The sequence below is a fragment of the Pan paniscus genome, chromosome 5 (genome assembly GCF_029289425.2).
Source record: "Pan paniscus chromosome 5, NHGRI_mPanPan1-v2.0_pri, whole genome shotgun sequence".
Lineage (NCBI taxonomy): Eukaryota > Metazoa > Chordata > Mammalia > Primates > Hominidae > Pan > Pan paniscus.
The window spans coordinates 159,422,766-159,447,765 of NC_073254.2; the positions used below are offsets into that span (position 1 = coordinate 159,422,766).

General features: G+C 41.0%; 1 long non-coding RNA gene across 1 annotated transcript; it reads right to left on the reverse strand.

Moving 5' to 3' along the window:
- Positions 1-1,688: 1,688 nt before the first annotated feature.
- LOC100971977 (uncharacterized) lies at positions 1,689-20,235 on the reverse strand. The gene is made up of 3 exons (XR_608721.4): positions 19,561-20,235; positions 17,927-18,050; positions 1,689-2,872 (listed from the first exon to the last, which is right to left on the reverse strand). It is a non-coding gene; the product is annotated as an uncharacterized LOC100971977 (long non-coding RNA).
- Between the last annotated feature and the right edge of the window lie 4,765 nt (positions 20,236-25,000).

Sequence of the window (25,000 nt, forward strand, 5' to 3'; positions counted from 1 at the left end):
AATGTTCTTTTTCATGCTAAGTAATCAATAGTTGCTTTTAAAATATGTTGTTCGGATTAAGAGTTTCTTAGAATTTTGCAGCCACCTGTTTTAAAAAAAATCCATTGTCTTGATGGTAAAAGTGTGAACTTAAGCACAATTTACTAAATATTGATCACTAATGGGTAGTAGTAGGGTAATTATAATAGTTATTAACACTTGTAACATTTGTTTACATTATTCCACTTAACTTAGACTTTATTGTCCTATTTACATTTTTGTTTTTATCAGTTATATTTGCATTTTTCTTTCTTCTTCCACTGCATCATAATCTTCTTGGTAAGTCATATTTTTCTTTTGGAAAATCCACAGTGTCTTCTAAAGTGTTCACAATCCATGAATATGTGTTATTGATGACCTATTTACTTAGCACTAATAAAAACAATAATAGCAACTTAATATTTATTGAGCACTTAGTATGTACCAGACAGTTCTAAACACTTTATACACTACCTTTTTTTTTTGAGACGGAGTCTCGCTCTGTCGCCCAGGCTGGAGTACAGTGGCACAATCTTGGCTCACTGCAAGCTCTGCCTCCCGGGTTCACGCCATTCTCCTGCCTCAGCCTCCTGAGTAGCTGGGACTACAGGCGCCCACCAACACGCCTGGCTAATTTTCTGTATTTTTAGTAGAGACGGAGTTTCACCGTGTTAGCCAGGATGGTCTCAATCTCCTGACCTCGTGATCCACCCACCTTGGCCTCCCGAAGTGCTGGGATTACAGACATGAGCCACCGTGCCCGGCCTACACTAGCTTTTTAACCCACACAGTAATCCTTAGAAGTATTAGATATTATTATACACTTTTTTCCATGTGAGGGAACTGGGAGAGATTAAGCAGATTGTTTGAGGTGTGCACCTAGGCAATTATAGAGCCTGAATTTGAATCCAGGCAACCTAACCCCAGAGCAATGCTCCTTTCCATAGATGGCCATGTTACTGTATAAATCATGCTGGTAAAACTTCTTTAAATACAATTTTAATCCTGCTTTATACCTATGCAACACTGAGCAACCAATATGGTAGGGTAAGACTCGAAAGATGTTTCTCTGGAATAGCATTTAATTTTTGCTTTTGTTTGTACTTCTCAAGATTGAATTTTTGATTCATCTATGTGAAATGGCCCTAAGAATGTCTTATTCTGTAATCTTCATAGTTTAAGATAAATTAATCCATGAAACTAAAGCCATAAAGTTATCTCTTTACTAAAGAATTATCTCTTGAATCTTTGTTTGGCAAAATTAATTAATTAATTAATTATTTACATTTTTTTTGAGATGGAATCTCACTCTGTCACCCAGGCTGGAGTGCAGTGGTGCGATCTCAGCTCACTGCAAGCTCTGCCTCCCGGGTTCACACCATTCTCCTGCCTCGGCCTCCTGAGTAGCTGGGACTAAAGGCTCCCGCCACCACACCCGGCTACTTTTTTGTATTTTTAGTAGAGATGGGGTTTCACCGTGTTGACCAGGATGGTCTCGATCTCCTGACCTCATGATCCACCCGCCTCAGCCTCCCAAAGTGCTGGGATTACAGGCATGAGCCACCGCGCCTGGCCAATTCTTTATTTTTATTGAAAGCAAAGATTATTTTATCTTTGTGGCAGAATCAATATTCACTGTTAGTAAATTACAATGATGCATACCAGATTTGAAGAGTCTACACTGAGACAGATTTCCCAGGATTTTCTGGCTAACTAGTTAAACTGTCTGTACTCTGTTGAGTACAGGGTGGACTCACAGGGGCCTGGAGGAAGTGTGGAGCAATGGGGCTGTGGTCCAACTATCACCAGTCACTTGTGTGATCACTGGAAAACCAGCAAAGTGTTCTTGTGTATGAAAGAGTATGTCCAACTAAGTAAAACAGGATTAAATTTTCTTCTAGGGGTAGATGTTTATTGTTTATATGACTGAGAAATTCAGAAGTTTCAAAAATATATTTTGATATACATAAAGACAATTCTACTTTTTGGCCATTTGAAATCTCTCAATATCTTGTTTAATCAATATACACACTATCTGAAAATCTTAAACATTACCAGTTTACAATATACATTAAACATCTTCAATTCTGAGTGACAGAATCATCATTCTTATGCTCCTTTAGAACATAAATTTAATTGACTCTTCTAGATATACTGTAGCTGCAATCACATTCATGTTCCTTTTCTTTATCCCATATGTTCAGAAACAATTAAAATAATAACAAAATAGTAGCTACCCCTGGTTCCACTATAAAAATAGTGCTTTAGAAAGAGTTTATTTCAGGTTATCAAACACTCTACTTATTTTCACAGTTTCAAGTCTATCGGCAAAATTCTATTTTCCCATAATTTTAATTTCTACCAGCTTAGATTATAGTCCTCGGAGTTGATGTTTCTCAAACTAATCATGCTTCTTTATTGAAAAAGAACTTTTCCCCACATCTATTTTGTATCTCCCAGTTGTGACTACTTTCAGTGTTTTAATTGCAGGTTAGTTTGGGCTATCTGCATAAAGATGAATTAGTTTGGAAGCCAAATTTCATTACTCCTACTACAAAGATAGGCTCAATAACAGATGCAACAAATTTTAACTATCATTTCCGTCGGGATCACAGATGGTATTGACATGGAAGGCATCTGTGGCACAGGCCAGTGAAGAGATGGTTGGCTTCCTCTTCGAGTCAGAGCAAAAGGATGTGGCAAAAAAGATCTAAGGATGCCATGAGGAATTCCATGTGTGCATGCAGGTCGTGGTGAGTCAATTATAACAGATTCAGAGCGCATCTGTGGGGAACCTGGGGAAAGACTGGGTCCCGGGTGAGCCACAGTTTTTCTATTCCGTTTCTGGCAGAATCTAGAACGAAGCATACATGTGATAAAGTGTTTACACTTAAAGAATAGATAGAAAAGACTTCTAAGTGGGACAAGTGTTTTAGCAAGCAGGAATATGGTCACAGTAAGTGTGAATCCCGTTGCACTACTGTCAAGGAGAGTTATGCATCCAGAGATAAATGAAGTGGCAAGGTAAATAGATAAAACCTATATGTGAAAGATAAAAAGTAAAAATAAATGTGAGGCAGGATTGTACTATTGAGTATATAATTGAGTATATTGACAAGGATATACAAGAGGGCTGAGATTAGCCAGTTGTTAATTTAACAAATACTACTGGGCACCTACTATGTGCTAGAAACTGTGAGAGTTCCCAAGAGACAACAACGTGCAAACTAAACATGGTTCTGAATTTTCCAGAGTTTATAGTCTTGTTGGGGAGGCTTTATGCATGGTAAAACACTAGCACCAATGTAAAGGATAAATATATCATAGAAACAATCTTTTTCTTTTTCTTTTGCTTTTTCAAGACAGAGTCTCGCTCTGTCGCCAGGCTGGAGTGCAGTGGCGAGATCTCGGCTCACTGCAACCTCCGACTCCCGGGTTCACGCAATTCTCCTGTCTCAGCCTCCCGAGTAGCTGGGATTACAGGCACGTGCCACCACACCCAGCTAATTGTACTTTTTTTTTTTCGGTAGAGATGGGGTTTCACCATGTTGGCCAGGATGGTCTCGATCCCCTGACCTCATGATCCGCCTGCCTCAGCCTCCCAAAGTGCTGGGATTACAGGCATGAGCCACTGCGCCCGGCCCAATCTTTTTCTTTTTATCATTCACAATATTTGAACTTGTAGATTCCATCCTTTTCACTATCATAAACTATTAGTGCAACAATAAGCATTTTACACATATTAACTCAATTATTGCAATACTTTCTGCAGCAGAACTATTAATATTCTCAATTTTACAAATGAATATGCTGAGGTGTAGAAAGATTGGAGTTATCTGCTCAAAATTGAACAGCTTTTAGCTGGGGGGCTGGGAACCAAACCCTGGCAGTCTAGAGGTCCAGAGTGTGTGCTCCTAATCATGACTGTATTGCAGTGATGCAATTCTTCACGTTAAACTTCCTGTAAAACTTTATGCAGAGTGCTACTATTTATTAATTTCCCTTTCATGGGATCATAATGTTCCTGTGCCATTTATGTTTTCTGGAATGCTCTGCATACAATGAGCCTTTGGAATATGTTATTGATAAGTGGCCTCATCAGCCAGACTAAGAGGGTCATTTTGTTGCATAAATGATGATGGTAAACTTCATTAAATGTAGTTTTAATCCTGTTTGGTAACTGTCAGTTAACCTCAGTTGACAGGCTTTTAAGTAAGAATAAACCCTGGGGAAGTAAGGAGGACTTATCTCGGGAAAGTTCCTGGCATGTGCCATACAGTGACGCTTCAAGGAGGCTGAGAGGATAGATGGTGACCAACAGCATCTCTCTGAGGAGGCTATTCTTGGGACAAAACTCCTCTACCTTCTTCTTTTTTTTTTTTTTTTCTTTTGAGACAGGGTCTCACTCCGTCGCCCAGGCTGAGCGCAGTGGCATGATCCTGCCTCACTGCAACCTCTGCTTCTCAGGTTCAAGAGATTCTCATGCCTCAGCCTCCCGAGTAGCTGGGACTACAGGCGCACACCACCACGCTTGGCTAATTTTTGTATTTTTTGGTAGAGACAGGTTTCACTGTGTTGTCCAGGCTGGTCTCGAACTCCTGGCCTCAAGTGATCCACCCTCCCGGCCTCCAAAAGTGTTAGAATTACAGGTGTGAGTCACCGTGCCCAGTCTACCTGCTTTTTCTCCATAGTGCAATTCTCTCTTCACTTTCATTCTCCATAGAACGTGCCTTGTTATTACACTCTGCTTCTATTGCTTCATGGCACTGACTGCACACTTATTTCCACAGTGCTTTGTATTTGCTGACATACTTCCGAGCCTCAGTTTTAAATTTCCCATAAGATAGTATCCCATGAGACCTGGTTTAAGGCACCTGGTTTAGGGCAGAGGTTTGGTGCTGGTGTTCCCATGAGTTGATGACCAGTCTGGACCTCGACTCAGAAGTTGACCCTGGTCCACTAATTTGTGGCCAGGTTGTGATATGTCAGGAGCTTCTGCAGGGAGAATCTGGGACGTGAGTAGTAAAATTACTGAAGAATTTGTGTAGCTTTTTCAGTATAAACAATTATTAATGTATTTCCACATTGAATACCTGACTTATGATCCATGTCAGTAATTTGTGTGGCCAGTGGGACAGGGAACAGAGAAAGAATCTGTTAGAATGAAAAGAGAATTAGGGAATATGGACCATGAAACTGTTAGAATTTCATAAATATTAAATTTTGAACAAATTTCTAAAAACAGAGTTGTTCATAATGTGGTTAATTATGAAGTTGTTGATAATAAAGTAATAGGGCAGAAAGGAACCTTAGGAGATTAATTAGATCATTTGCTACTCTGAGAAACTAAAACAGGTGGATGCCAACCATTTAAACATTTATATCCAGAGGAAAACCTTCTAAAAACTGTGGAACAATGTGCTCTTGAGAAGCCACTAAAATAGGTGGCCTGCGCCTCCTCTCAATCTCTTCATCTCTGTTACTCCTTTTAATTTCTCTTCTTTGCACCTATCGCTACTTGCACAGTACGTATCTATGCCTTTATTTGTGCTTGTGTCTGCTGCTAGAATATAAGGTTGTTCTAGCTGCTTGGTCTCTTTCACTCAGCACTCTATTTCCAGTGCCTAGAAAGTACCTGGCCTGTGGTAGATGTTTATAAATGTTTGTTGAGGCCGGGCGCAGGGGCTCACACCTGTGATCCCAGCACTTTGGGAGGCCGAGGCGGGCAGATCAGTTGAGGTCAGGAGTTTGAGACCAGCCTGGCCAACAGGGTGAAACCCCAATGTCTACTAAATACAAATATTAGCTGGGTATGGTGGCGGATGCCTGTAATCCCAGCTACTCGGGAGGCTGAGGCAGGGAGAGTTGTTTGAACCCGGGAGGCAGAGATTGCAGTGAGCCAAGATCATGCCGCTGCACTCCAGCCTGGGTGACAGAGTGAGACTCCATGTCAAAAATATATAATAATAATAATAATAATAATAATAATAATAATTGTATACATTTATTGAGGGTAAGAATATTAACATGGATTGAAACACAGCATTAATTATTTCTCTACCTTTTTGGACTCAAGAATCCTTTTCACAACAATGTATAACATCTCTGGTCCAGTTAATTCTTTATCTCTGTATTATTTTAGCAACATATTATGGCATCAAAAATAAACACATATTTCTTTACTCACTTGATATTAGAAATTTTCATACATGTGCTCAAAAAATCAATGTTTTAAAAAATGTATTTTCTGATTTGTTTCTAATTGGTGAACTGAGTGAGAGACTTTGCGGCTCTATTTGTAAATATTTCTTGTAAAAATATCTTTTTTTCCCCCAACCCCCCAACAATAGATTAAAAGCTATATTAGACATAACTGTCATTATACTTTTATTTTTTTAACTTTGGCTTTTGAAATATTGGAGATATTTCAATGTACTATGTAGGAATTTAAATTAAATAAATGAACCTTGTGGATCTGTTGAGGATCATCTCGAGGTGAATTTGCAGAATTATTATCATTTATTGCTTTTCATCAACTATATAATTGAGAAGGTTTTCCCAATGATTTATACCACCATAAAACACTTGGTCTTATTTCTATTAATTATGATTTGGAAGATGTAGTAAGTATAATGTTAATGAACATGTTGAATGATGTTAGTTTAATTGGAATGACAAAAACGCCTTAAGCAAAGAGTGATAGTTTGAGAGTATTGGCCAATCCAAAGATAAACTATTATTTACTTTGTGTACTGCCCTGTCCTTAGAAATCTGATCCTCAGCAAGAAATTAGAGTCAATCGCCGATCATAATTTCTTATATTTTTTAAGAACATTTTTTATTATGGAAATTTCAAACATACACAAAAATAACTCCAATATTATTCATCTAACTTCAACCATAATCAACTCATGACCAGTCTTGTTTTCATATATATTCCCATCCAACCCCTTTCTCTCTCCATCTGAACACCACTGGATTATTTTAAATACAATCCAAGACATATCACTTCATTCCTGGTTTTAATGGGCCTTTTGTTGGGAGAGAAAGGGGGAAGAGAACTAGTAGCATTTATGTAGCGGTGTGGTAGGAAGATCAGCGCAAAGTTCGTCTGTTTTCCAAAATGCCTGATATTGGTGGCCCATGGGTGTTAGAAATTACCAGGGAATTATGTATCTTTGGCTATTGCTCTAAACATAAGAATTAGGTAAATGACCTTGCAAAATGCACATCTTTCTGAGAGTGGAAAATACATTAGTTTTCAGAAATTATAGGTATGCATTTTAAAATCAGATTCACATACAATCATCTGATCCAAGGTATAACCATAATGAAGCAGAATTTTGGACAGATATGTTTCAGAGATAATTAGAAATGTCACAAAAAATTTCAGAAACTAGAACTTGATCTTCACCAGCAATGACAACAGTACACTAGAATTTTTGTTGGGGGACAGTAAGGGAAAGAGGAGAGAACTTTGTGCAGAAATAAGCAGGCGGAAGATTCTCTTCTCACTTTTCACAACCTTCTTGGCAAATATTAAATAATATCTTTGTCTGTGGCATCAATTATTCTCTGTGTCGGTGATTTCTAGGTCTGCGTTTCTGTAACTTTCCTTAGTTTTGCTTCAAATATATAACTCCTTTGGTCCAAATATACAAATAGCTCTTTCTACATAGTTGTGTACAAACTTCCTCATATTCAACATGTCTGGAAGAGACCATTCTGACCCCAAAGCATATTTTCCCTCCCATTTTTTTCATCTGTATGACTAGCATCATCATCCAGGTAGGTATCCAAGTTAGAAACAAGAATCTTAGTCTTCTCCTTCCTCTCCCTTACTCTTTAGATGAATCAGTCATTAGTTCTTGTCCCGTCTGCCTCTCAAAAAACTCTTACTAGATCTGCCTTAATTCCACTTTTTGTTTGTTTGTTTTGGTTAGAACTAGTAAACTTGTCTTAGATTGAATCCATTCTTCACCCTGCTGTTAGGCTTAATCTTAGCCAAAAGCCTGAGAAGTGATCACCCTGCTGTTAGAGACATGTTGAATGTAAAAATCTGTTATCTCTCCACTCTGCAATTCTTAAACTTACCCCTTTATTTATTTATTTATTTTTATTTATTTATTTTTTGAGACGGAGTCTCTCTCTGTAGCCCAGGCTGGAGTGCAATGGTGGGATCTCGTCTCACTGCAGCCTCTGCCTCCTGGGTTCAAGCGATTCTCCCACCTCAGCCTCCCGAGTAGCTGGGATTACAGGTGCGTGCCCCCAAGCCTGGCTAATTTTTGCATTTTTAGTAGAGACGGGGTTTCACCACATTGGCCAGGCTGGTCTTGGTCTCGAACTCCTGACCTCAAGTGATCTGCCCGCCTCGGCCTCCCAAAGTGCTGGGATTACAGGCGTGAGCCACTGCGCCCAGCCAAACTTACCCCTTTATATGGCAAATATGACTCTTTAGAATCTAGCCCTCCCTTACTTTTTTGGTTCGTCTCTGGCTATTTTTTAATGACTTTACCGTCTAACAATATGGAAAGACATGTAGTTCTCTAAACATGCCACGATACGGATTCTGATTCAGATGGGGCTGTAAATTCTATTCAGACACTCCTCAACTGACAATGGGGTTACATCCAGATAAACTCATCAATTTACAATATTTTCAATTTATAAGAGATTTTTCCAGACCTAACTTCATCATGAGTAAATGAGTGAACGGAATGCATATTGCTTTTGTACTATCGTAAAGTTGAAAAATCCTAAGGAGAACCATCATAAATTGGGGACCATCTGTATTTCCTTTTCTTTTCTTTTCTTTTTTTTTTTTTTTTAAGACGGAGTCTCACTGTGTCGCCCAGGCTGGAGTGGAATGGTGCCATCTCAGCTCACTGCAACCTCCCGAGCTCAAGCGATTCTCCTGCCTCAGCCTCCCGAGTAGCTGGGATTACAGGCGCCCGCCACCACGCCTGGCTAATTTTTGTATTTTCAGTAGAGACGGGGGCTTCACCATGTTGGACAGACTGGTCTTGAACTCCTGACCTCAGGTGATCCGCCCACCTCAGCCTCCCAAAGTGCTGGGATTACAGGCATGCGCCACCACGCCCTGCCGACCATCTGGGTGATGACGTATGCCTGCAGTCCCAGCTACTCGGGAGGCTGTGACAGGAGAATAGCTTGAACCCAGGAGGCGGAGGTTGCAGTGAGCCGAGATTGAGCCACTGCACTCCAGCCTGGCAAAAGAGTGAGACTCCATCTCAAAAAAAAAAAAAAAAAAGACTATCTGTATTTCTAATAAGATGTCAGCTGATGCTGCTGGTCCACAGACCACATTTTAGCAGCAAGGGCTACAGGATCTATGCTCATCCTATCTCTTAATTACTAGAGGAGTCATGGTTGTTTCTTCTCCTTGCTGTTCATTCTGTTTTAACTGCTTTATGGTTTCAGCCATTTTATTTTGCAGATCAGTCAGTTTCTCTCCCTAGATCACCAACTTGGCCAAATCCTTCTCCCCTTTAAATCTCAACTCAGATACAATTTAGAAAACTGCCCTGTTATTCTGTTATTGCACTAGCGCATTGCATTCTGGATTCTTACTTGTCTATTTCCCCATTCAAAGTGTTCTCAGAATTACTCACAGTGCCAGGCACATGGGAGAAACACAGAAAATATTTGTTGAAAAATAGATAGGTGAAAATTTCCCCTTGATGACTTTATGATTGTGCTTTGACATTCCCATGGTATTCCCAGCATTTTATGGAGTAGTAAGTAAATATTTCTTTTTCTTTTTTTTTTTTCACTTTTTAAATGTGCATTTAATTTTTAAAAATATACACAGGAGAAGCCATATGTTTTACATAGGAATACACACATTAACAAAGCATTTCTTATAGTTTTCCAAAACTCTATTATATCAGTCCAAAATTTATAAATTAAATATATCAGAATTCTTAAAGTTAAAATGAATTCCCTGAAACTACTGGATATGCTAGACTTTTTCCAAAATCAAATGAACAGAGGATATGGATGTGGTTTGTGTTAAATAAGGTTTATTGTTAGCTTTATTGCCTATAGTCTATAAGATGCAACTTTATTGTGCCTTTGCAAACAGGATACATTTCTAAATATTTCTAAAGAGTCCTGAAAGTGGCTGGGTGCGGTGGCTCATGCCTGTAATCCCAGTAGTTTGGGAGGCCAAGGCGGGCAGATCACCTGAGGTCGGGAGTTTGAGACCAGCCTGACCAACATGATGAAACCCCGTGTCTACTAAAAATACAAAATTAGCCAGGCGTGGTGGCACATGCCTGTAATCCCAGCTGCTGGGGAGGCTGAGGCAGGAGAATCACTTGAACCTGGGAGGTGGAGGTTGCAGTGAGCCAAGATTGAGCCATTGCTCTCCAGCCTGGGTGACAAGAGCAAAACTCCATCTCAGAAACACACACACACACACACACACACACAAAACAGAGTCCTAAAAGTTTCACGAACCACAGACCTTAGAGATTTATTTGTAATCCCATTTTCATAATAGTATGGTAACCACAAACTAAGGGGCCCAGGTTTATCTCTGGAGAAGCTTCATAGAGCAGCCATTTGGGCTTTGATTAACTTATCATAGTTTGTCTTTAGCCCTAAGGCTTGTAGGCCCAGAAAGCTGAGGTGTCAACATTTTGAGCAAGTGTTCCTTTCTCAGTGGGGAGAGTCACGTTAACCCAGCTTTTAAGATTGATGTATAATTTAGAAAGTCAACCCATTTATTGACTGTGACAAGTTACGGCCTTAAGAACCAGAATATTAGAACCTCCATGATTAGCCCTTTCCTTGAGTACTCAAACTTTAAGGCAAGTCAACCCATACTTCAAATTTGTTTTGTAGGGCAGAATCTGAAAAGTAGGATTTAGATACATTGGATATATAGTGGCATCAGGTTAAGTTGGCTTGAAACATCTAAACAGCATTGGGAATAATCTTGCCAATAGGACCAGAAATTGTTAAGGTCTAGCAGCATGTTTTGCATTCATCTCTACTAAAAGAATGAATTTTCAGTGGGTCCAAAAATGCTCAATCAACCTCGAAGTCTGATGAGGGAGCGGACATTCCCAGAGCACCTGGATGGGCCCTGCCACTGTTTGCCTCTGGGAGTCTTCCTTTACCATCCTTCCATGGCAATGAGCCCCCTTTAGGGTAGACTTATTTTTTTCATGGAGCAATTCTTCCTTTTTAAAGGTGACTTTGCATAATTCTGCTCTGACCCTTCATGTCTTGTTTTCCATTATTTCGAAGACCTAGGAAGCACTTTCCAATAAACTTCCAAGTGATGCTTAAAAAATAACCTTCTGCCTCTGCAGTGAAGGCAGGGCTGGCCTTGTAAACAAGGCTGATGCTTGTAAGACCTGATAAAGGGAACGTCCTCCAGCCCAACTTCTTGGCATAAAAAGGAAAAAATAAAATTTCTTTTCCTCTGCCAAATACTGTAGATTCAGTCATTTCTTTTACTCAAATAAAAATGCCTCTGGGAGAGTAATACTATTCTCACTCTTCTCTCTCTCTGTGAAGTTTCACTGGGTGTGATGGAGGATGAAGCACCCATCACAGTATTAAATATCTGAGTGGGTAGAGAGTATTGGGGCCTTAGGTCTTTGTTCCAAAGCCCACCATTTTAGACTGTAGTCATCCTTTTTTGTTGTTTTGTTTTTTTGAGAAAGGGTCTCTGTTGCCCAGGCTGGAGTGCAGTGGAGCAATCTCGGCTGACTGCAACCTCCATCTCCCTGGTTAAAGCCATTCCCCTGGCTCAGCCTCCTGAGTAAGTGGGATTACAGGTATGTGGCACGATGGCCAGCTATTTTTTTCTTTTTTTCTTTTTGAATTTTTAGTAGACACTGGGTTTCACCATGTTGGCCAGATTGGTCTTGAACTCCTGACCTCAAGTGATCTGCCCGCCTTGGCCTCCCAAAGTGCTGAGATTACAGGCGTGAGCCATCTCATCCAGCCAGACTATAATTACCTTACATTGCCATGAAGTTGTTGGGAGAATAGGAATCTGCACATAGAGCAAAAAAAATCCCAATAAATTATGAGAAGGCCGATGGGTGAAGGGTGAGAGTGCAGCTGCATCTTGATTACTTAGGCTAATAGTTCTTGGAATATGTACCCAGGGAAGTTATGAGTTTTCTCCCCATTGGATATAAATATTTAAATCATTGACAAGCGTGTCTTCAGTGGAGATTGACACAGTGAAATGTTTCTCTGTCTTTAATGTGCACTCAGTAGGTCTGATGCAGAGTAGGCATTTTTCTTTTCTGGAGATGGGGGGGGGTCTCACTATGTTGCCCAGGCTGGTGTTGCACTCCTAGGCTCAAGTGATCCTCTCACCTCAGCCTCCTGAGGAGCTGGGACTACAGGTGTGTGCCACCATGTCTGGCTAATTTTTAAATTCTTCATAGAGATGGGGTTTCTCTATGTTGCCCAGGCCGGTCTCAAACTCCTGGGCTCAAGAGATCCTCCTGGGGTGCCGTGTACACTATTCGGGTGATGGGTGTACCAAAATCTCAAAAATCACCACCAAAGAACTTATCCACGTAACCAAACACCACCTATTTCCCCGAAACTATTGAAATAACAATAAAGAAATCTGCTGGACGCGGTGGGTCACGCCTGTAATCCCAGCACTTTGGGAGGCCGAGGTCGGCAGATCACCTGAGGTCAGGAGCTCAAGACCAGCCTGGCCAACATGGCAAAACCCCGTCTATACTAAAAGTACAAAAATTAGCCGGGCATGGTGGCGGGTGCCTGTAATCCCAGCTACTCAGGAGGCTGAGCCAGGAGAATCACTTGAACCTGGGAGGCGGAAGTTGCAGTGAGCTGATATCCCGCCGCCACTGCACTCTAGCCTGGGCGACAAGAGCGAGACTCCGTCTCAAAAAAAAAAAAAAAAAAAAAAAAAAAAGAAATCCTCCTGCCTTAACCTCCCAAAGTGCTGGGATTATAGTTATAGCCACCATGCCCAGCTGAGAGTCTGCATTTTTGACAAGCTCCCAGCTGATGCTATGGGTCCATGGATTGCATATTGAGTAGCAAGGGCTACAAGATCCCCTGAGGTTTATTCCCACCCTCTCAATTACCAGCCAAGTTAAAGCTCTTCCTTTTTCTTGCCATTTGTTCTGTTTTACCTGCTCTCTGTGTACAGCTATTTTATTTCACAGAATCAACCATGTCATATGGTAGAAAACCTTTCTCAGGCATGTGGATTTGCATGGCCTTGGAAACATTCAGTAATGGGGAAGTGTTGAACAACAAGGAAAAAATACTAGAGGGGGATGGTACTGTGTGGGTGGAGAAGGAGAGAGAGTGGTGGTGTGTGTGTGCACGCTGCAAGGGTGGGGTAGGGAGGAAAAGGATATAATAGGTCTCACTGGAATGTGGAAATGTGTGTATGTAAAGAGACCTGTTAACTCATGTCTAAAATAGCATAACACCCCAGCATGGTTGGGCAAGTACAGTAGCAAAATGGAAAAAAAAAAAAATCTAGGGAATGTCAAAGAATATTTTGGAATAATATAACCCCACTTCACGGTTTCTTTTCTCTTCTTTGCTGTTGTTGGTTGGATGTAGTTCTCTGCTGTTCAGAGTTTGCTCCGTTCCCTATCCTGTTTTGCAGGGATGAGGTGGAAGGCATTACAAAGGGAGAAATTTCTACTGTTTGTGGCCAAACAGTATTCAGGATGTCATTATTCCAGTTTCACTTAAGTCGTCTATCCAAAGTGTTATTATATAATTTATCTGCACAAATCCGATGTAACACCCTGACCTTCCTGACTTTGCTCTTTCTTTTTTTTAACCTTGTCTTTGTGCAGATTACACATTAATGGTGGAGAATTTTTTTCCCATTAAAAATAAAACTGCTTGAAATTTCACTTGTCAACTTTTCTCTTCATTTTAGTCACCCTCTCCTCATTTCAATTCTTTGGAGTCAGAAATTCCATAAGTATTTTATATTGTTGTTAGTTTTCTCTTATTTATTAAATTGTTTTCCACAATTATGCATTCTTTTACCAGCCTTTAGAGTACGAAGATATTTCAAAATAATGCAAATAACAAAATTTTAACTGATCAAATGGCAGTAAAAACACTTCAAAGAGTTTCCCTTGGAGAAGTTTTTTGAAAACATAATCTTTCACCAGAAAGCTCAGAAAATGTATGTTAGGCCTGTCTTTAACATCATTTTCTGTGATATCTTTTCTTCATGATGGTAAGAAAAAGTATAGTAACTAAAACAAAGAAGACTGTTAGATGTATTGCAATTGTGATAAAACTCCAATGTTCAAATGCAGATTTTGTTTCGTTTCTCTGTTTCTCTATAGGGCTTACATTTCACATCTGCCTGTGCAGTTCTGTGGCTTAGACATCTCTGGAAAGTTTGTATTTGTTCAGAAGAAAGTGGCTTTTATGGAGATGTCACTGGAAAATGTTACTTTTGATTGCTTGGACTACTTAGGATTTTATGTGTGTAAAGTGCCACATAATCCCATCAGTGGTTATTCCCCATAAACAATTTCATGACTTAATTTATTATTGCTACATCCATTTTATAGATGGTAATACCGAGGAATGAGTTACAGGACAGTTGAAATTAGCACCTACAATCACAAAGGTTTCCCAGACAGTTGTTTAGTTTAAACTATAGACTGCAGAAGTGTTTCTTTGTGCCAAATATCTGATAAAAAGTGAAATATCTGCGGGCTCGGCATCTCTAGGGTTGTGTCTGGGTATGTAAAGGAAAAATGAGATCTGAATCAGTTATATAATGTCATTGAGAAAAAAAAAATCTCTTGAAGTGGGAAAATTGTGGGTCCCATTGGCTCAATGGTCCTCCCTGGCAAACAAAATCTGCCAGATCATTGCTCAACTTGAATTTGTTTTCGTAAACATGGCTATCTGTTACAGTGCCACAAACAGCTGCCTTCCACGTTCTTTTAATTTTACTTTAAATCCTGAAAATGTATCAATCAGATCTTAATGGTCACCTTAAGATTATACTGCTGTGACCTCAGAGAACCAGACAGTCTATGTGTAGAATGAACTGGGTAGAGGTATCTTGACCGTCCTGCTCTATTTGCCTACAGCCATTAGTATTGGCTTTAGAAAGTGTGTTCTAGTGAATGAGCTGGTAGGATCAGTGTGCATTGCTGTTCTCGGGGGAATTTTTCATAGCCCTTCATCAAATGGTGCAGTATCAGAGGTTCTCAATGACAGCCAGACTCTTAACTTCAATAAGGACATAAGCAGCATGGGGCAGAGGACATAGAGAGGCAAAGGAGGGTTATGTCTTACTACAGTGCTCTTGCTGCTCCCTAACATGATGTAGGATCCTCAGTTCTTCCTCCCTGTCGACATCTGGATTTTAGTCGTGTAAGACCCATTTCGGACTTCTGACCGCCAGAACTGTAAGATAATGAAGTCACTAAGTGTGTGGGAACTTGTAACAGCAGTAATAGGAAACTAACCCAGGCACTTTTTGCCTTCATGGGCTCTTTCCTCCAGTGAAAAAGTAAAAAATTGTATTTTATGATCATGTTGGTATAAAGATGAATATGGTATATATTAAAAAGGCTTTCTAGGCCAGGCGTGGTGGCTCACGCCTGTAATCTCAGCACTTTAGGAGGCCAAGGCAGGAGGATCACAATGTCAGAAGTTCAAGACCAGCCTGGCCGAGATGGTGAAACTCCATCTCTACTAAAAATACAAAAAATTAGCCGGGCGTGGTGGCAGGCGCCTGTAATCCCAACTCCTGGGGAGGCTGAGGCAGAGAATTGCTTAAACCTGGGAGGCGGAGCTTGCGGTGAGCCAAGATCGCGCCACTGTACTCCAGCCTGGGTAACAGAGCAACACTCTGTCTAAACAAACAAAAAAACTTTCTTTGACCTAAAAGTTCCTTTTTTTCTTCTGATTTTAAAAGAAATTAAAACATTTTCATGGGCACCTAAAAGTATCACGGCCTCTGAGCACGATGTCAGGTGAGCCTCATGGATAGCTCTGCTCTGCGTAGGAGTTGCTCTGTCCAAATCTTCCCCACCATTCACCGCTCCGGATCTAGCGTAGCCGGGTGCATGCCAACTGAGGGATTTCAGAGACACTGACCTCTCATTCTGTTGTCTAGTTTCCTGATGTTTGAATGGGAGGGCACTTTACATGGGTGGAGATATATATTTTGAGAAAGAAGAAGTTATTCAGAGTGTGTCTTCAGTCGCATGACATCAGGATTGCCCCCTTACTATACACACAGTAACCAGACAATACATTGTAGTTGAGTGAAGAATTGTTACAAGATTTTTGTCTTTTAGTTCTGTTTCTTGGAAGATTTTGCACAATCAATATACCTTTGTTTACCTATCTTGCAAATAAAAGATAGAACAGATTTTTTGTTTGTTTATTTGTTTGTTTGAAAAGGAGTCTCACTCTGTTACCCAGGCTGGAGTGCAGTGGCGTGATCTTGGCTCACTGCAATCTCTGCCTCCCGGGTTCCGCGATCTTGGCTCACTGCAACCTCCGCCTTTCAGGTTCAAGCAATTCTCCTGCCTCAGCCTCCCGAGTAGGAGTAGGAGGCATGTGCCACCATGACTAGCTATTTAATTTTTATTTTTTTTTGTAGAGATGGGATCTCCCTATGTTGTCCAGGCTGGTCTCAAACTCCTGGGTTCAAGCAATCCTCCCATCTCAGCCTCCAAAAGTGCTGGGATTACAGGTGTGAGCCACTGCACCCAGCCCTTAGAATAAATTACTTGTTAAAATTTCGAGAGAGGCTGGGCGCGGTGGCTCACTCCTGTAATCCCAGCACTTTGGGAGGCCAAGGCAGGAGGATCATGAGGTCAGGAGATTGAGACCATCCTGGCTAACATGGTGAAACCCCGTCTCTACTAAAAAATATAAAAATTAGCTGGGCATGGTGGTGGGCACCTGTAGTCCCAGCTACTCGGGAGGCTGAGGCAGGAGAATGGCGTGAACCCAGGAGGCAGAGCTTGCAGTGAGCCAAGATCGTGCCACTGCACTCCAGCCTGGGTGACACAGCAAGACTCCACCATAAAAAAAAAAAAAATTTGGAGACAGATGTGATAATAATGTCAATAATCTTTATGTAATAGCATCCATAGTTTGCAAAACACTTTCATGTACATTATTTCTTTTGATAATCTGTAAAGTCATGTAAGATCTTAGGAGGAAAAATGCTTTATATTTATATAAAAATATTAATAGTAACAGTGGTTTTAATTTTAGATAAATCATTTGTCATTTATAATTCTATGAAGAAAAATGCTATGAAAGACAATTATATATCTGACTTTTGTCACTCTATAATTTGGCCTATGCTCTCAGATGTAAGCAAAAATGCAAAACAACATTTGTACTCCTTACTCATATATACTACTTTCCACACTTTGCCTCTGTGAAAAATGCTACATTTCAAGTTCATGACTACAAGCGTTAATGCTGTGAATTGGAAATTACAACATACCTCATTGCATACTCCATTAACTGTTTCCACTTCTCCGACAATTGGAAGCCAGAAAGGCTTGATTTCTAGCTAAAAAGCAAAGCTAGATTGAGGGAAGTTCAGAGACGCCATGAAGGAACCGGTGACCAGAGTCCCTTGCTGCTTATGGGACCCACAAGAATAAAGATAGCCGCTGTTCGGAATTACGATTCTAATTCAGGATTTGTGGAGTTTACTCTAATTTGGTGCTGTTCTGGAAAAGGCTATGTCGAAAAGAATTTGTTTCTAGAGATTTTCAGGAAAGTAGCCAATTCAAACTGCTCAACCCTGTGAGATCATTCCTGGCTGGTAGCAAGAACTTTCTGTCATGTGGGGCTTGCTTGAGAGTGAAGAGTACCCGCATATCCACTGCTTCTGAATTCATACCTGTTGGGGCTTATATGCACACGTACACACCAGCATCTGGGTCTTCATACCCGCTTTTCACACTGATCGTGTGAACTGATTCACAAGCCTTCAAGTGTCCTAGTTAGACCAATTTAGTCCAGCTCTGAAAGAACAGATAGGTAAGATAGACTGTCACATTCCATCAAGTTAATTTCTAATTTCACAATTGAGGTTTTAATAGGACGTCTGGCCTATTAAGGTCTTTTACTCTGTTCAAGAGCAACCAAACACCGCTGCCAATTCTATCATTAAGATCAAGCTGCTGTTCAGCGACCCTCCCCTCGGCTGCCCTTCCGTCTTGGGGCCTTCCCAGCCTGCCTATGGTTAGGAGCCGTTTAAAAAGTTGCACTCATTCTAGTTACACCCTGCCACACCTCCAAGCCTGTGGATGCTTTCGTCTGAGTTCCCAGCAGTCTTAAAGCTTTGCCAACAGCAGACGGAGGTATCACGCTGAGCTCTGTGGAGAGAAAGCTTTGCACTGTGCAAGTGACCCATTTGGCACCAGAGAGGGGGAGGGGAAGAGAAATCCTGATGGGCTCCAGGGACTCCTCATCCATCTACTTCCCCCCGGGATCCTCTCCTGGAGGGCTCTTGCAAACACAGTTGCCCCGCCACGGTGGAGGATCATCAACAGAAACCCGCGAAACAAGGCCATGCCCCGTGGCACTCTGAGTCAGTCCCGTAGCGTGATTTACCAGCTCTCTGAAAAAACAAATCTGCTAGGACCTGGGCTGGAACCGTAAGATGTAAAGATGTCAAGTTGAAAAACCTAGGGTGGGCCCAAACCTCCAACTCCCCAGCCCCGATTCCCACCCTGGGAAAATCATTCCAGTGTAAACATTTCTTTTTACATTTAGTATATCTGTGCAAGAAAAACTACTTTATTACTCAACATTAATAACATTCACTTTGAACCTTAATTCTGAAAACCACAGAATTTTTTAAATGCTGTAAATAGCTGACACGGGTGTTCTTCCCTTGCTTTCAAAGGAATTGTTTTTGTAATTACTGATCAGGGGGAAGCTGAATTTCCCCTGCAGTAAACAGGAGAGTGTGTAATGAGATATCTTAACTAAAAACATTAATCATATTCAGATTAATTGATAATAGAAAACTTTCAGGACATTCTTAATGCTTTAAAAACAAAAAAACTTTTATTTTTTGAAGTTGTTAGGTCTCCATTCTAGTTCTGAGTACAAATAAATGCCTGACATATGGTCTAAGCCAAATTCCAAAATGTAGCAAAAACAGTGCCTGCATATTTGGCAGGAATTTAAACCAGTTCAGGTCAGTGTCTGTTTCTGCCCAAAGAAGAGTTTCTGCATTTACACTGAGCTAGGAAAATAACACAGGAAAACATGGGGAACAACACGGAATATTGTAAGCTCCAGTACCCGGCTGGCCAAAGAATAATGTTTGGGGCAACTCTGAAATTACCGCCCAGGCTGCAGTTTGGGTTTGCATAACGTCTTGGAGGACTGTGAGCAAGACAGAAAGTACCGATTGCATTGTTGTAAGGAAATTGCCTTCCCCCTTCCAAAGCTCTCACCTTGCAAATCACCCCCTCTTAGCAAAAGCACGTCTTACTTGTTAACTCTTCCCCTGCTACTAACCTTTTCAATCATCCCCCTTCATCATTGCAGAATGGCCTTTGGAACAAAGCAGCATTTTAAAGCCTTTCCCACTAAAAGTTTGCCCCTCCCCCCCTTTAAAGAGGCAGTGTGGGGGTAATTTTCTTTCTTCCTTTCTTTTTTTTTGTTTGTTTTTTTTTGTTGTTTTTAAATTTGTTTTTCTGCAGTGTACTCTTGTGAGGTTGTCATTGTTTGGGGGTTGATGGATATTTCTTCAGAGATACCATCATATCGCTTGTTATTGTAACACTTATTGGTGATAAAGTTCAGACTAAAAATTAAGCAGCTGCAATGTAGCAGCACAAATTAGTTTAATGTAAGCAGTCAGGAGCAGCTGGCTGGCTCAGGACTTGAATTTAGCTGTGGGGGGAAGGGTTCTGTGACGCTGACAGTGTTTTTTTCTCTACATAAACATTTTTGGCTGTTGCAGCTTTTGTGCTGATCATGTGACAGTGTCCCTAGGCAGATAATTTATTTCTGTGGCCTTCATGAGCAATCATTAACCTTCAGACACCGAGTTTGCTTTTGCTTTGTGGCATTTGTTATTATTATTATTTTATTATTATTATTATTATTTTTCGTATACTAACTAGTTTAATTCAGAAAGTGTCAGGAGAAAATTACAACCAATTTACAATAGACTGCAATGCATAATACTTATGTTTCTATTAAAGCAGACCTTGCTTATAAGACCATTCTCATAGCTTTGAGGGTGTTTGTGGATCAGGATAATTATTTTCAGTGTGTCTGTCGTTAGGATGCTCCTTTAGTATCCTCTTCTGATTGCCAGGCCTCTGCAAGCTGGCCTTGGAGAAACTCAATTTGGAGATCAACCTTTGGCAGTCTTCGTCTACTCGCTAGGAGGCTGGAACCCCAAAGGGGTTAGAAATTGGGCTTCTGGAGACAGGCACTACTTGGGTCCCTTCTTCCTTCAACAACTGACACACCAGCCTTCAGTAAACAGTGTGGCCATTTGTAGTGATTAACTGGAGCTGGAATATATTGGGGTTGAAAAACAAAGGAAATTAGAAACAGTGTCCTGCATAAATCAGAAGGGGGTGGGGGACAGAAAAGTATCATTTCTGACATCTACTAATCACGCTGACCTGTTTTCTGAATTTATCTGTTTTGTCCTTCTCAGATCTGTTTGTGTTGCTCAGCCATTTCTGCCAACCAGTAATTCAGGAGTGAAATGCACAGGGTCACTCTTTGGTGTCTATCATACATGATATCTTCAGACACTTTCAGAATGCCGATTATCTCGTGGGTATTGTGTGGGCCCTGTTAGATATTCATTTATTCATTCTCTCATGGTGCAGGGTTGGTAGGGGGAGCACTCGGGACTACTTGCACAGAGGGATTTGATAAAGTGTATTTATAAGCCCCAGTGTACTGCGTTTGGTGAAAAATAACAGAAAGACGTAACTCCTTTTCTGTTTTCTTCATTTAGAATATTCCAATCATGAGAGTTATTTCATAATTAATACATAGAATGCAGCATGAAAATTCAATGTTTCCAAATGTTTGATTCAAAAGCTAAAAAAAAATAGGAGAAATTGATCATTGTCATTCTTTAAACATTTTAAAGCACCCTCAACAGACTAGGTACTACGTACGCTGAACGGGAAGAAGAGCTTGACCACTGAACGATAGAAATGAGGATGCCTCAGTAGCCGGGTGATCTTTGATGAGTGAATGCGTCCCATAGGTGTAATGAATGTGATAGGGCACAGAATGTTCTATGAGTTGCATTGTTGCTGGGGTGGGGGCAGGAGGGTGGGTAGGATATGGGAACTTCTTTGTCCTCACCCAAAAGAGAGGGATTTCTTTCCCAAACATAGGGCGCTAGCGTTCAGGAATTTTCTGTACTTCTTCCTAATGTTATTTTCTTGCTCACTGGATTCCAGCTCACACAATTGTCAGCGCTGCATTATGACTTTTGTGGCTTGTCTGGTGGTAAGTGGTTCACTTGCTTTGCTTTTGCCTTTGTGGGCCTCTTCCTCCATAAAAATATTGATAATCATATTTTATGACTGTACTGGTGTAAGATCATATAATCCAGGCTGGATTCATGTTTACATATTCATTATTATTATATAGTTTTTTCTTATGATTTTAAATAAAATGAAAACATTTTTTTAAACCCCTAAAAGTATTGTGGGCCCTGGGTACTGTGCTTCCGATGTGCCTAAGGGAGAATTCAGCCCTAAGGGTGGGCACAAACACACAACTGACCTTTGCCCAAGGTGAAGATACCCTGGGGGAACAGAGCAAATAGGGTAGAGAAGTTGCAGTCTCTTTTCCTCAGGTTAAAGCATTCACGGTTAATTCCAGACACTCCCAGATTCGACTTTCTATGGGGGGCCCTTCTTGGGGAGCTCACCCTTATCCTGCCCTCTTCCCCCAGTGGTGGAGGCCACTCTTACAGGGCCCAGAAAATACAGCAGTCAGAGGTTTGGGGTTAATGGGAGGGTAGCTGGGAAGACACCTTGGAGAAGGAAAAGTTTAGACCCTAAAGGAAGGATAAATTGTAGATAATGGAAAAAAGGGGGAGGGAGTTTCCATGTCAAAGCAAAGTCTTGGGCAAAAGGCCAAATATTTTTCTGGTTTCATCCATAAGCTTTAAAATAGTCAACACCTGGCAGTTATAGAATAGCCCAGAAACCACTGCCCTCTTCGCTGAGTGGATAGTTACTAAATTATAATGACTTTAAGCAGGTAGAGAGCTGGGGCCAAAGATGAGGTTCACCTAAGACACAGGAGAAAAAGTCAAAGTGATGTCTGTGGGAATCATCCCATTCATTTGTTCACACATTTGATTTTTCACCATCCTTTACTGAATACCATTTTCCAAACAGTATAGGAAACTTCTCATGAGATCAAGCTTGAAAAGCCAGCCCTTGTTCTCAACGAGCTCAGTCTAGTAGGGCAAAGGAGTAGGAAAATGTAAATAGTTACTCTTAAATATGACCAAGGCAATTAGAAAATTATATACTGGGGCAGAAGTAGCACTGAACAAGGAGCTCCTGCCTCTTTCTTGGGATCAGAGGAAGTTTCATTTTGGAGGTGTGGGTTGAGTTGTGTCTCATAGATGAATAGGTGTTCCCCAACTTAAAAAGTAAGAAAAGACATCCTAGGTAGGGAGATCAACATATGCAAAGAAGAGGTGAGAAGTTTGACAAATGCAGAGAACTCCAACAGTTTGTTATCACTGGACCTTTAAGTTTTCCCCTGGGGAATTTGGAGTTGTGGTCTCAGGCATGGTGAGATTGCAAAGGTAAGGTTTTTAAGCAGAGAAAGTCACAGTCACTTCACAGGGGCAGAGGATGAACTCCAAGGTAAAAGAGGGAAGAAGGAAGACAGGTTAGGAGCCCATTGTGATTAATTTCCATGCTAGATAATGAGGACCTTATTCAAGGTAGTGGGGATGAGGACAGAATGTGTTTATTTAGGCTGAGGACTGATGGGGTGTGTTTAGAAGGAGAAGGTTAAGATAACTCCCAGGTTTCTGGGACATTAATGGAGCTTATGGATACTGATGGAAAATTAAGATGGAGTAAAGAGATAGTTACAGTTTGATTTTCATTATTTACTGTAGTTACTTCTATAAAGTTGCCTAAAACACTGAATTAAGGAACATTAAACTACTGTTCCTAGGGGGAATACAGGGTTAGGTTCCTTTGAGCCTCTGGTCACAACATTTTCATCAACTGATGATACATAACCTTATTTTATGTGTTTCTGTTTAAAGACACCTTATTTAATATGTATTGTTGATTCATTAACATCACAGTCACAGCTAAAAACACTATAACTCATGCCTAAATGAAGGTAACCCAACACATGCATTTTCTCTGCAAGACACATCACACTCTTCATGTGCTTAGGAATACTAGAGAATATTTCAGCACTACGCTTGGGAATAGCATTTAATTTAATTTAATTAATTTATTTATTTCTTCTTTTGTTTTTTGAGATAGAGTTTCTCTCTGTTGAACAGGCTAGACTGCCGTGGCACAATCTCGGCTCACTGCAACCTCTGCCTCTCGGGTTCAAGCAATTCTTCTGCCTCAGCCTTCTGAATACCTGGGATTGTAGGCATGCACCACCATGCCCCATTAATTTTTTGTATTTTTAGTAGAGACGGGGTTTCACTGTGTTGGCCAGGCTGGTTTTGAACTCCTGACCTCAAGTGATCAACCCGCCTCAGCCTTCCAAAGTGCTATGCTAGGATTACAGGTGTGAGCCACCACCACTCCTGGCCAAGGGGGTAGCATTTTTTTTTTTTTTTTAGACAAGAGTCTTGCTCTTGTAGCCCATACTGGAGTGCAGTGGCATGATCTCGGCTCACTGCAACCTCTGCCACCCAGGTTCAAGCAATTCTCCTGCCCCAGCCTCCCAAGTAGCTGGGATTACAGGCACCCACCACCATACCCAGCTAATTTTTGTACTTTTAGTACAGATGGGGTTTTGCCATGTTGGCCAGGCTGGTCTCAAATTCCTGACCTCAGGTGATCTGCCCACCTCGGCCTCCCAAAGTGCTGGGATTACAGGCGTGAGCCACCGCGCCTGGCCGGGGGTAGCATTTTAAAAAGTGAAATCCCCAGCAAAAAGCACAAAAATATGAAGAATGTGGCAATACATAGACTGCAGAAAGGACACTTGTTGACTGTGTAAGAGCTGAAAGAAGAAAGTAGAGCATTGCCTTGTTTGACCCCGCTTGGAACATGTGTGACCAACACACTACCCAAAATTTTCACTGCTCTCTGAATGTCTGGAAATGAGTGTGGAAACAGTGTGAGTTTTTATTTTCAGGTTTTCAAATAAATTTTAGGAAGGAGAAAAATTCACAAATATGGGATCTGTGAATCATAAAGATTGACTGTAATCGTTTGGAATTTGGAAATTTTGCTTTTGATATGCCTTGAAGACATGCAGCTGCAATGTCTTAGAATGAAAGTCGGGAGAGATGTTGAACTAGAAAGTAGATACTGACTTTGTGAGAGACCATGATGGAGTGTGAGATTATTTACATAACGTAAACACAGAGTGTTAGGATGGAGGAGGGGTGGGGAGGGGGTTGTTACAATGCTGGGGCAAGACTGGCAGGGTGCGTGAGGCATTAAAGGAGCTTTTGATCGTCAAGTGGTGAGTTTCTACCTGCGCTGCTTCCCTTCACATCTTGCAGTAGAATCTAGCGTTAGTTGAGCTCTGGCTGACATCCTTGTGAGAGGTCCAGGGAGCTGGATTCAAAATTACTACTGCAAAGGTCACTTTTTGAGCTATGCTTCATGGAGAATAAAGTCTTCTAGAAGAGGAGCATGGGTCAGAACTCAGTGGAGAGGAGAGCTCTGGGAAGTGTCCACATCTCATGCTCTGGGCTGCTGCCTTGGTAGGGAAAATGAGTGTGTCAGCTGCTCTG